The sequence below is a fragment of the Podarcis muralis genome, chromosome W, assembly GCF_964188315.1.
Source record: "Podarcis muralis chromosome W, rPodMur119.hap1.1, whole genome shotgun sequence".
Lineage (NCBI taxonomy): Eukaryota > Metazoa > Chordata > Lepidosauria > Squamata > Lacertidae > Podarcis > Podarcis muralis.
In genome coordinates this window covers 16,837,511-16,849,900 of record NC_135674.1, presented here as the reverse complement: position 1 = coordinate 16,849,900, position 12,390 = coordinate 16,837,511, and positions in this window count along the sequence as shown.

Sequence of the window (12,390 nt, the reverse complement as noted above, 5' to 3'; positions counted from 1 at the left end):
TCACAGACCTATGCCGGCAGATTTTTTCGACGACTGGCTTTTCACACCCACACTCTCCGCCAGCACGTTCCAGGGGTTCTCATCAGCGGAGGAACCGGCGCCAGACACAAGCTCCCCAGAGGGATCGCTCTCGGGGTTTTGGCACGGACCGCTCTTATTGGTGGGACAATCAACCGGAAGTTGGGTGGAGCAGGGGACTCTTACACGCAACCTCGCCCGAGGTGCCAGGGGGTGAGGCGGACATGGACGGGCGGGGGGAGGATCTTGCATTTGAGCACAGCTACAGAGAGATGGAAGCAGAGGAGATCAACGTCGACGAGCCTATCATGGACTGGCCGGATCTAGCTGGCGAGCTGCACACCAGGGGGGAAGAACTGTACCCCGCAACCACCCCCACAGCACGGGAGCACCCGGAACCCGCACCAGAAGAAGGGGAGGGGGGAAGGGGGGGCTTCGAGGGGGGGGATGGATGTCAGGGGCTCAGGAGCAGAGGCGCAGGGGAGAGAGGAAATGGAGAGCGAAGGGGAAGAATCTGAGGGCAGCGGAGGGCAGAATGACAGTGACCCGAGAGATTCCATGAGCCTCTCCAGTGAATCAGAAGATTCCCAGAAAGGGGCGCCGATGGCCAGGGCAAGGGGGGTCCCAGGGGGGACACACCAGAAGCAGGGGGCCAGCGGAGACTCCCAAAGCAGTAGCTGGAAATCAGGGCCAGCTTCCCCACCAGAGCGTAGTGAGAGGGAAGAGCCCAATAGGTCAGAGTCAGCGTCTCCTCCGGCAAGCAGGGAGGCGGAGTCAAGCCCAGCTGGCATCCCTGAAGAGGGAAGCAGCGACAGGAGCAGTATAACGGTCAGAAGGAAGGTGGCGGGCTGGGCACGCGCGCCAAGTTCAAATGTACAGGCGCGCGGGACAGCAGAAAGCACGGATTGGGAACCAGGTCCTAAAGCTCGCCGGAGGGAGGGGGAAGACTCAGGGGATTCAGCCTCAGAAGAGTCTAGGGAGGGCAAGACCTCGGCGGACAAGCGGACCCAGAGGAAAAGGGAGCAGAGGAAGAGGTGGAGTAAAGCCAGGGTCTTAAACTGGTGTCTGGGGGGAGGAGACTCAGACGGAGCTTCGACGGTCTAGGGTTTCAGGCTGCGCGCCATGGCTGTCAAACCAATAATGAACTTCAATAAAGACTTCTGTATATAAAGAGGAACTGGCGTTGGTCCTTTGTGAGCTGGGACCAGGGGCAGCTCTGACAACATGTGTGTGGGGATTCAAGACTAACTCTTATGCTTTTCTTCCTTAGACCAGCTTGACGTTGAACGAGAGGTTCTCTGGGTTGAGGAACACAAGCCATTTCACAGCGAAGCAGAACACGGTCCAGATGGTCACTCTGCCGCATTTGGTGAAGTTAGACTGGCTTTGCAAAGGAGCCAGTTGGTTGCCTGCCTGTGGCTGGCTGGCAGCTTGGCATCACCAAAACACAAAGAGACAGCCCCATGCAACCTCACACCCAAAGATTTCTGCCCATGCTTCAGACATGCAGCCCTAAGAGCAGCTCTGACTCCCACTCTAGGCCCCTCTGCCCCAGACTGCTGTAGGCTACAGGATTTGGGAAGTCTGATCTAGCTTTGAGGTGTGGTTCCATATGGCCGTTAGTACTGTTGTGTTTTTGCCAGAGAGCCACGTGGTAAGGAAGATCTCAAAGCACGCTTCCTAGGGGGTCCTCTTTAATTAATTTAATTTAATCCTCAGGTGTGCCCACAAAGGCATGATTCAGCACCCTCATGCCACAGCTGCCTCTGGAGTGACCCTCCCTCCGGTAAGAGGCTTGCCTCACAGCTGAATGTCTGGTTGTTTCTCTAGGGCGGAGGCTGGGAATCTTGTGGGCTCCCAGATATTGCCAGATCCAATGGCCTTCTGCCTCAGCCAGCATGGCTGACGGTCAAGGGTGATGGAATCCAACAACATCTAGCGGGCCACAGAATTCCCCATCCCTGGTCTAGTGAATTTGAGGTTCTTGGTTTCTCTCCCTCTGCCCCCTTTTGCCTGGAAAAGCACTTTGGCAGATTCCTTTGGAGGATTTGGGTGTGACAAGCTGTAGCAGCGCACTGAATAAAACAACTTTGAGAAGCTGAAACATCGGGCTGTTTTCTTTTCTAATAAAAATATTCACTGTGCAGTTCACAGGCACAAAACACAATGTTGATACTGTCCAGGAAATGGGGTTTCAGTTGGAGGGCATGGGTTGCGTGAGAGCATGTTGTGTGGGATAACCAGTCTCATATAACCAACATGCTTCAGTCTAATTAGTGCATGAAGGGGTTAACATCATAGAGTAAGCTGTCCTGCCATCTTAGCCATGCCTCTTCCCCTTACCTTGGGAGGTAATAGGTAGTCAAGGCTATTGTCCCCTCACCCCTGGTGTACCTGAGAAACTCAGCTTGCAGAGAGAGTTGAGCTAGTTGCTAGTTGCTCCAGCTCAACCACATGGCTCTCACCAGCCACTCTGGAGCTCCTATACCAATAATCTTTGGGACGGATTTAGAGAACTAGGAGAAGATACTTTATTTTGCCATTATCCTTCCTCTTTCTCATTTGTGTGAGAATGCAAATGATCTGTTTTCAGCAGAGTTAAACCTCACCATCTGTGTGCAGCTGGGAAAGTGCATGATGATCTAAACGTTTGTACTGGCCAACGTCTTGCAATGTCCTTCATCCCAGTTCCAGAAACCTTCCTGCTGCACCGTGGAAGATCTCTCATGAGATCCTCAGCAGTGACCATCCAAAGAGTCTTCTGGATCAGGCCAGTGGCCCGTTCAGTCCAGCATTCAGTCCAGCATCCTGTTCACCCAGAGGCCAACACACAAGGAGGATTCGCACACAAGACCGCTCTCTCCTCCTGTGGTTTCTAGCAACTAGGATGCAGAGGCACCACTGCCTCCAACAATGGAGGCAGAGCCTAGTCATTATATCTAGAGCCATCAGCAATCCTCTCTTCTAGCCATTCGCCTAGGTTCCTGCTGTTATTTGTCCACTGGACTTTCATTTATTCAAGATGTGCATTCTCTGGCCAAAACGCCCTCAAGGAGAACCTAGGAGACCATCTTGCTGAAGCAGAAAAAGAGTCCCAATGGGTGGCAATGCATTTCCACAGCTCCAGCATCACAGGGCAGTACTGGCTGAGGCTTCTGGGAATTGGACTCCTGACTGGCTGTGTGGTGTAGTGGGTAGAGTGTTGGGCTGGGACCTAGAAGGCCAGGGTTCAAATCCCCACACAACCATGAAGCTGTCTGGGTGAGCTTGGGCCAGTTCCTGCCTCTCAGCCTAACCTGCCTCACAGGGTTGTTGTGAGCATAAAATGAGGAGGGGGAAGACCCTTGAGCTCCATGGAGGAACGGTGGGAGAATAATGCTTGACCTCCACCAGGGTTGCTAACATGAATAAAAACATGGGGGGGGGGAGAGGTAAGCCCCTCCCTGCATAATCAATCACACACACCAATTGTAGGGCAATGCCCATCCACTTTGGGTTGGGAGCCCCCTTCAGAGTGAAGTCTAGCCATTGGAGATGATGTAATAAACACATCAATATCCTGTTCCACACACTGGCTGACTAGATGCCTCTGGGAAGCCCACAAGCCGGGCAGGAAAGCAACCTCCCCACATGCTACTTCTCCCCAACAGCTCATCTCCAGTGGCATTCTGTGTCTTGGAGCGACAATTTTACGTGGATGTCCTAACAGCATGAAACTGGGCCAGGCCCACAAGAGGTCGGAGGGGAGATGGGGGCAGTTCCAGGGCTGTTGGGAAGCTGGCGTCTGCTTCCTGGGTCAGGAAGGAGTTGCACTGGAGCTCAGTGCTATAAAGGGAAGCAGCTCAGAATTGAGGGGTACTGTTACTTCCCCTGATCTGAACGCTAGACTTCTGTGGATAAAATCTAGAATTGCATTAGCGCTTCTGCTGCTGCTCCACGATGAGGACTCAGGTTAAGCTTGAGGCCCAAGAAGACCCCTAGATCTTTTTCACATGCGCTGCTGTCAAACCAGGTGTCCCCATCCTATATTTGTGCATCTATCTTCTTATTCCTGCCTAAGTGTAGAAGCTTTGGAAATTCATTCTGCAGCATGAGCTACCCTTCCCAGGTTGGTGTCATGGTGAAATGTGACTTCGAGGGATGGAGAGAGTGTGCAGGCTTTGCTGATGCTTGGTCATTTGTGATATACAGCTAGCACAGGTGAGGGGTCTTTTGAGACACCTGTGGAGGAGATGCAGATGTGGCGCTGCAGGTATTTCAAGCACCTTGGCTTGGTTGGCATCTTCTACACTTGAGGGATCGCCTTACGCCTTGTGTGCCTACTCAACCAATTCAACCTGCACAAGTAGGACTGTTCTAGCTGCCACGTAAGACTCATTCCACACTTGCAAGGAATCTCTATTTTAGTGCAACAGCGCTAACACTTTGGAACTCCCTGCCTAGGGACCCCAGGCAGCTGCCTTCACTGTACTCTTCCCCACACCTCCGTAAAGCCTTCAGGTTTAGGGGCTTTTGGAAGACATGTGGAAGGCTGCAGGGTGTGGAAAGCCTTTTGCTTACTGCTGAGTTTAATTGTCACGGCAATATTTTGAAATGTGTGCCTGTATTTCACAGGATCATTTAACACTTCCATGAGGAGTTTTTGTAAACTTGCTTTAAGTTTTTTTGACAATCAAGTGGGGTAGAAATGATATAGGATGAATTAAGCTACATTAAATTAAAATGAACTCTGTTGAAATTGAATCCAAAGTGGTGAAGGTCAAACTCTCTGCTTGCTATTCCTGTACAACATCTTTCTTGTGCTTCTGCCTGATTTTGTTTTGTCTGGAAACTGAGTGAGATAAAAACTTCTCATGCTACAGCACCCGCCCACCTGCAGATGTTCAGGACCTCAAGGACGCTAACCCTTTCTCCAAGTTCTTTTTTTAAAATCAAATTTTATTAAAAGATTTCAATGTAATATACAATGCACGTCTCTGCTGTGCCTCATTCTGAAGGAAAAGGGAATCCTGGGAAAGTGCCTGGAAGCCCTGGAACCTCGTGTGTGTGCATATGAGCTTGCGCGTAGGAAATAGAAATTTGGCTCTACTTCTGGGTGTTCAGGAGGAAGAAAATGCAGAGAGCTCATTTCCCACGGTCTCTCCAAGTAGAGCTGACAATTAGATTAAAACATTGCACCCTCTGCCACAGCCACAGGTGTCAAGATGAAGCAGAGCTGTGTATCAGCAACATATTGCTGACAATGTACTCCAAAACTCTGGATGACCCCATTCCAGCAATGACTAGGGTTGCCTAGACTCACACGTGTGTGTGTGTGTAACATAGAAGTTCAGGGGACAAAGTGCGTGCAGTATGCTACTTGTGAGGTGCTCAGAAGGAAGCATATGCAGAAAGATCATTCCAGGCGACCTGTTTCTTGAGCATTCATCCTGATTTGTTTGTGGGGTGGTGATACTACATGCAGTCAAGATTTCCAGGGCATTTACCTATCACTTTTCTTCTTGCAAAAACCCAGCTGGGGGGACCTGGAAGTGTGCGGGGAAGAGCAATTTTGTAGTGCGTTTGTTGCACAGGAGCACCAAGTTCACTAACTGGCTGATTCAGATTGAATCCCATTCAAAAATAGTGCAGTGCTGTGTGTTTCAGCCAGCCATCCGGCTGCTGCAACTATTCCCTGGGTGCCACCACACTGTCCTGTCTGTGTGTTTGGAAGGGAATAGGAGCTATGCTCCCCCCGGAGACACTCCACACCTTCTTCCTTAGCTGTGTTGCTCAACAGTTGAGGCAACCTTCACAGTTCTGGGATGCCAATACAAAAGACTATAAATACAAAATATATTTATAGTGCAGGGGTTCCTCCGGTGGAGACGACCACTTGTTTGTTTTGCATTCATGTCTTGCTTGCCCAAAACGTAACACAGTGGTTAGATTCTACTAAGGGAATGGTCAGAGTGCTTTAATCCATTCACATTGGAAAAGCTGAAGTTCTGGGCTGGACCTAAATCCCTTCCACAAAATACTGACAGTCTGGAAACACCCTGGGTGCAAACATGTTTTACTGGGGAAAGGATCTTTGCCTCTTCCTCCTTCCTAACCTGCAGTAGTGCCCTGGCAAATCACAAAGTGCAGGCTCCCTTCGTGGTACTCACAGCCACACTGTTTCTAAGATTATACAAATTTAATATATCAACAACCAATAAACACAATAAGGCTATAATGATACAATCTGAATCATTAGGGGTGCATTGCAGCAGTCATTGCAAATCTCCATGAGTCGCCTTTCAGCCAGAAGCTCTGCAGCACAGGTGGTTCTGATGATTCCCCTGTAAGGAAGGCTTACAATGTAGGAGGCTTTGGGGCTATGCGAGAGGGGGGGAAAGTGGGGACATCATAGAAGTATGCATGATGTGGGAAAGATGCAGAGCGATGTTTTCTCCCTCATAATATCAGAACCTGGATCTGTTTAAGAAAGCGGAATGATGGCAGATTCAGGCCAGACACAGAGTGCCTAGTGACACTGAAATTTCCTCCTTCCAGAGGCACTGACGGGGATGGCTTTAAGAGAGGATTAGTCAAATTCATGGAGGGAGACCATGTTGCAGCTCCAGCCGCAGAGTCAGTCTACCTCTGCATACCAGTTGCAGGCGTCCCAAGTGGGGAGAGTGGGGCTGCATTTGGAGTCTGCTTGGGGCTTCCATTGGACATCTGCTGGGCTGCTGAGAGCTGGACTAGATGGGCCTTGGTCTGATCCTGCAGGGCTGTGACAATAAAAGCCTGGAGTATGGCTGCTTCTGGTCCTAAGAGTTCTTTGGGGGACATGGAGGAAAGGGGTGCAGCCTTCTGTAGAGGCCGGAGTCTCTCCCCTGCCTCTCTCTGCCACCTCTGAGGTGCCCTAAAAGGCAGATAGCAGAGAAAGCAATCCAATAGTCACGTTCATCTGTACTGGCTCAGTATGACCTATTCTGACACATGCTGCCTTTCATATTCACGCCCAAGAGACTTTCCGCTCTAGAGATCTGGGGCTGAACCCGGGATCTGCACGCCAAGGCTGGAGTAAGAAAGAGCCCTTGCCAGCTGGCCACGTTGGGCGCCTGCCTGGAGAGTGGAACCTGGGGGTTCGAGGGACATCATGCTGCTCCTGAATCCCGCTTCCCCTGGGACGCGTTTCCCATCCTGGAGCGGCTGGGGGGGGATCGCTCCCCACCCCCCTTTCCAGACCCCATTCTCCTCGTTCTTCTTCTTCATGCCTCGGGTGTTTTCCTGAGTGTATCTTCAGAACAACCCTCTGTGAGGGAGGCTAAGCTGGCCCAAGGACTGGCCCAAGGTAGCTCAGTCAAGTTGCCAAGGCCAGCATTTAAGACCGCGCACCCTTTCCCCTCAGATGAGAAAGCCGGGATGAGTCATGCTAGCAGCCTGTAGCCTTGATGGGCTTTGAGGCAGCCCAGCCCCCTGTCTGCAAGCAGGCTGCCTCCTGGGAGGATCAGCACTTTTCTGACGGGACAGAAGCGCACAACTCCCCCCTGCCACTTGCCGCCCGCTCCAGTCTTTCTCCGGCGGCTCAGTTTAGTGCGCCAAGCGGCTCATCCCAGGTGGGAATTCGGGTGGCGCTGCTTGCAGAAGGAGAAGTGGCTGGTGCTAGCGGAAACTCCCATTGTTCTTCTCAGGTAGGACTTCCGGGATCCAGACGAACGTTTTACCAAAAAGGATGGCTTGACTACTGATTTCCCATTTAAAGGATGGCAAAAAGACTGAAGTTTGGAGGACAGGTGAAAAAACCCACGAATTACATTTAAAGTTCTGTGAGATGCAAAGGAAAGCTTGCGTTTTAAACTTGCATTTTACAGCTTGTCGCTTGGTGCGGTTAACGGAATGGGGGATATTGAGAAAGAAGAGACTTGGAATTAGAAGGTTAGGATTTCAGGGTTAGATGGCTTGGATATTTGTGGTAGATCAAGTCAGAGTAAATGCGCACCTTGAGAACCACTGTATTAGACGTGTGTGGCGTATTAAGAATCTGAAAATAGATATAAAGTTAGTTTATACACAAAGACTCTATTTTGGGTTTCACCAGAAGACACTTTTTATAGACAAAAGGGTGACGGATAAAGAGAAATGGTTAATCTATTGAGAGTTCTTAAAGTGGAAATGGGGAGATTGTAAAATTTAAACAAGGGGTTTCTCTTTTACACTTAATAAAAGAGGGTTGGGGTGTTGTTTATGGGTTCTTTTTCCGGGAGGGCGGGGTGCTGTTGCTGATGTTAATTTTTTATCTCTTTAGTTTGGATTATATGATTTACGTGGAATCTTATTATTTATGTGGAGTTTTTTTCAATTTTGTTGTGTACTTTTTGATATTTTGTTCATTGTTTACGACTAGTTTTGTCATGTTTGCAGTTATGTAATATTTTTTTTTTTGTAAGCTGCCTTGCACATGGTTTGAAATTTGGAAAGGCAACATACAAATAAATGATTGATTGATTGATTGATTGAGAGATTCTAGTTGGAAATGAAGAGCTGGGGTATGGAAGAGTGTAAGACGGGTTCCGAGATACAATTGTGCACATCATGTGATATCAAAAATGTACAAACTTTTGTTGAAATCCTAAATGAAAGAGGAACAGATTAAAAAGTGCCTGATTAAAGGGGCAAGATTTTCTCTTTTTTTGGTTATATTGTACAGTTGGAATAGTGGTAACATATGTGGACTAAAGAGTTAAAAGAATAATTGAGTTATGACTTAAAATAGACTTTTAAATATATATATATATATTTAAGTATTGTTGGTATCTACTGTATTTTTCGCTCTATAACACGCACCAGACCATAACACGCACGTAGTTTTTAGAGGAGGAAAACAAGAAAAAAATATTCTAAACAAAACAGTGGATGTATGATTTTTGTGGTTCATGCTGTGGCCACAGACATGTGATCTGACGGTGAGTTTGGGGTAGCCCAATGCAAAAATCCTGAGGATCCATGTGGATCCATGCTAAAGTCGCCCTAAAGTCGCAGTGTCGCTGGGGGAGTGAACAGGAAGCAGGAGGAGGAGAACAATCCCTCTCACACACAGACACACACACACACAGAGTATCAATCCTAAAGTCGCAGGAGAGGCAGGGGCGCTGGGAGAGTGAAGGGGAAGCAAGAGGAGAACGATGCCACACACACACACACACACACATACACACACACACACACACACACACACACAGAGTATCAATCCTAAAGTCGCAGGAGAGGCAGGGGCGCTGGGAGTGGGAAGCAAGAGAAGGAGAACGATCCCCCCCCCTCTCTCTCTCTCACACACACAGTATCAATCCTAAAGTCGCAGGAGAGCGCAGGGGCGCTGGGAGAGTGAAGGGGAAGCAAGAGGAGAACGATGCCTCACACACACACAGACACACACACACAGAGTATCAATCCTAAAGTCGCAGGAGAGGCAGGGGCGCTGGGAGTGGGAAGCAAGAGAAGGAGAACGATCCCCCCCCCTCTCTCTCTCACACACACAGTATCAATCCTAAAGTCGCAGGAGAGCGCAGGGGCGCTGGGAGAGTGAAGGGGAAGCAAGAGGAGAACGATGCCTCACACACACACAGACACACACACACAGAGTATCAATCCTAAAGTCGCAGGAGAGGCAGGGGCGCTGGGAGTGGGAAGCAAGAGAAGGAGAACGATCCCCCCCCCTCTCTCTCTCACACACACAGTATCAATCCTAAAGTCGCAGGAGAGCGCAGGGGCGCTGGGAGAGTGAAGGGGAAGCAAGAGGAGAACGATGCCTCTCACACACACAGACACACACACACACACACAGAGTATCAATCCTAAAGTCGCAGGAGAGGCAGGGGCGCTGGGAGTGGGAAGCAAGAGAAGGAGAACGATCCCCCCCCCTCTCTCTCTCTCACACACACACAGTATCAATCCTAAAGTCGCAGGAGAGCGCAGGGGCGCTGGGAGAGTGAAGGGGAAGCAAGAGGAGAACGATGCCTCACACACACAGAGACACACACACACACAGAGTATCAATCCTAAAGTCGCAGGAGAGGCAGGGGCGCTGGGAGAGTGAAGGGGAAGTAAGAGGAGAACGATGCCTCACACAGACACACACACACACACACACACACACACACACACAGAGTATCAATCCTAAAGTCGCAGGAGAGGCAGGGGTGCTGGGAGTGGGAAGCAAGAGAAGGAGAACGATCCCCCCCCCCTCTCTCTCTCACACACACACAGTATCAATCCTAAAGTCGCAGGAGAGCGCAGGGGCGCTGGGAGAGTGAAGGGGAAGCAAGAGGAGAACGATGCCTCACACACACACAGACACACACACACACACACACACACACACACACACACACAGTATCAATCCTAAAGTCGCAGGAGAGCGCAGGGGCGCTGGGAGTGGGAAGCAAGAGAAGGAGAACGATCCCCCCCCCTCTCTCTCTCACACACACACAGTATCAATCCTAAAGTCGCAGGAGAGCGCAGGGGCGCTGGGAGAGTGAAGGGGAAGCAAGAGGAGAACGATGCCTTACACACACACAGACACACATACACACACACAGAGTATCAATCCTAAAGTTGCAGGAGAGGCAGGGGCGCTGGGAGTGGGAAGCAAGAGAAGGAGAACGATCCCCCCCCCTCTCTCTCTCTCACACACACACACAGTATCAATCCTAAAGTCGCAGGAGAGCGCAGGGGCGCTGGGAGAGTGAAGGGGAAGCAAGAGGAGAACGATGCCTCACACACACACAGACACACACACACACACACACACACACACACACAGTATCAATCCTAAAGTCGCAGGAGAGCGCAGGGGCGCTGGGAGAGTGAAGGGGAAGCAAGAGGAGAACGATGCCTCACACACACACAGACACACACACACAGAGTATCAATCCTAAAGTCGCAGGAGAGGCAGGGGCGCTGGGAGTGGGAAGCAAGAGAAGGAGAACGATCCCCCCCCCTCTCTCTCTCTCTCACACACACAGTATCAATCCTAAAGTCGCAGGAGAGCGCAGGGGCGCTGGGAGTGGGAAGCAAGAGAAGGAGAACGATCCCCCCCCCCTCTCTCTCACACACACACAGTATCAATCCTAAAGTCGCAGGAGAGCGCAGGGGCGCTGGGAGAGTGAAGGGGAAGCAAGAGGAGAACAATGCCTCACACACACACAGACACACATACACACACACAGAGTATCAATCCTAAAGTCGCAGGAGAGGCAGGGGCGCTGGGAGTGGGAAGCAAGAGAAGGAGAACGATCCCCCCCCCTCTCTCTCTCACACACACACAGTATCAATCCTAAAGTCGCAGGAGAGCGCAGGGGCGCTGGGAGAGTGAAGGGGAAGCAAGAGGAGAACAATGCCTCACACACACACAGACACACACACACACACACAGAGTATCAATCCTAAAGTCGCAGGAGAGCGCAGGGGCGCTGGGAGAGTGAAGGGGAAGCAAGAGAAGGAGAACGATGCCTCACACAGACACAGACACACACACACACACACACACACACACACACACACACACAGAGTATCAATCCTAAAGTCGCTGGAGAGCGCAGGGGCGCTGGGAGAGTGAAGGGGAAGCAAGAGGAGAACGATGCCTCACACACAGAGAGAGACACACACACAGAGAGTATCAATCCTAAAGTCGCCGGAGAGCGCAGGGGCGCTGGGAGTGGGAAGGGGAAGCAAGAGGAGAACGATGCCTCACACACACAGAGACACACACACACACAGAGTATCAATCCTAAAGTCGCAGGGGCGCTGGAAGTAGCAGGGGCGCTGGGAGAGTGAAGGGGAAGCAAGAGAAGGAGAACGATGCCTCACACAGACACAGACACACACACACACACACACACACACAGAGTATCAATCCTAAAGTCGCAGGAGAGCGCAGGGGCGCTGGGAGAGTGAAGGGGAAGCAAGAGGAGAACGATGCCACACACACACACACACACACACACACACACACACACACACACACAGAGTATCAATCCTAAAGTCGCAGGGGCGCTGGAAGTAGCAGGGGCGCTGGGAGAGTGAAGGGGAAGCAAGAGAAGGAGAACGATGCCTCACACACAGAGAGACACACAGAGTATCACTCCTAAAGTCGCAGGAGAGCGCTGGGGCGCTGTGAGAGTGAACAGGAAGGAGGGGGAGGAGAATGATAGCTCAAGCACACACACACACACACACACACACACACACACAGCCCCTACAGTGGCTGATCCAAAATCAGACAGCAAAAAACTGCAGGCAGGGACACGGGGTTGTTTTAAAGCAACCAGCCCCGATCTGCTTCTCTCCCTCCTCCCGGCTAGGCTGGCTGAAAAGCTTTGCTGCTACTTAGCAGCTCAGTGG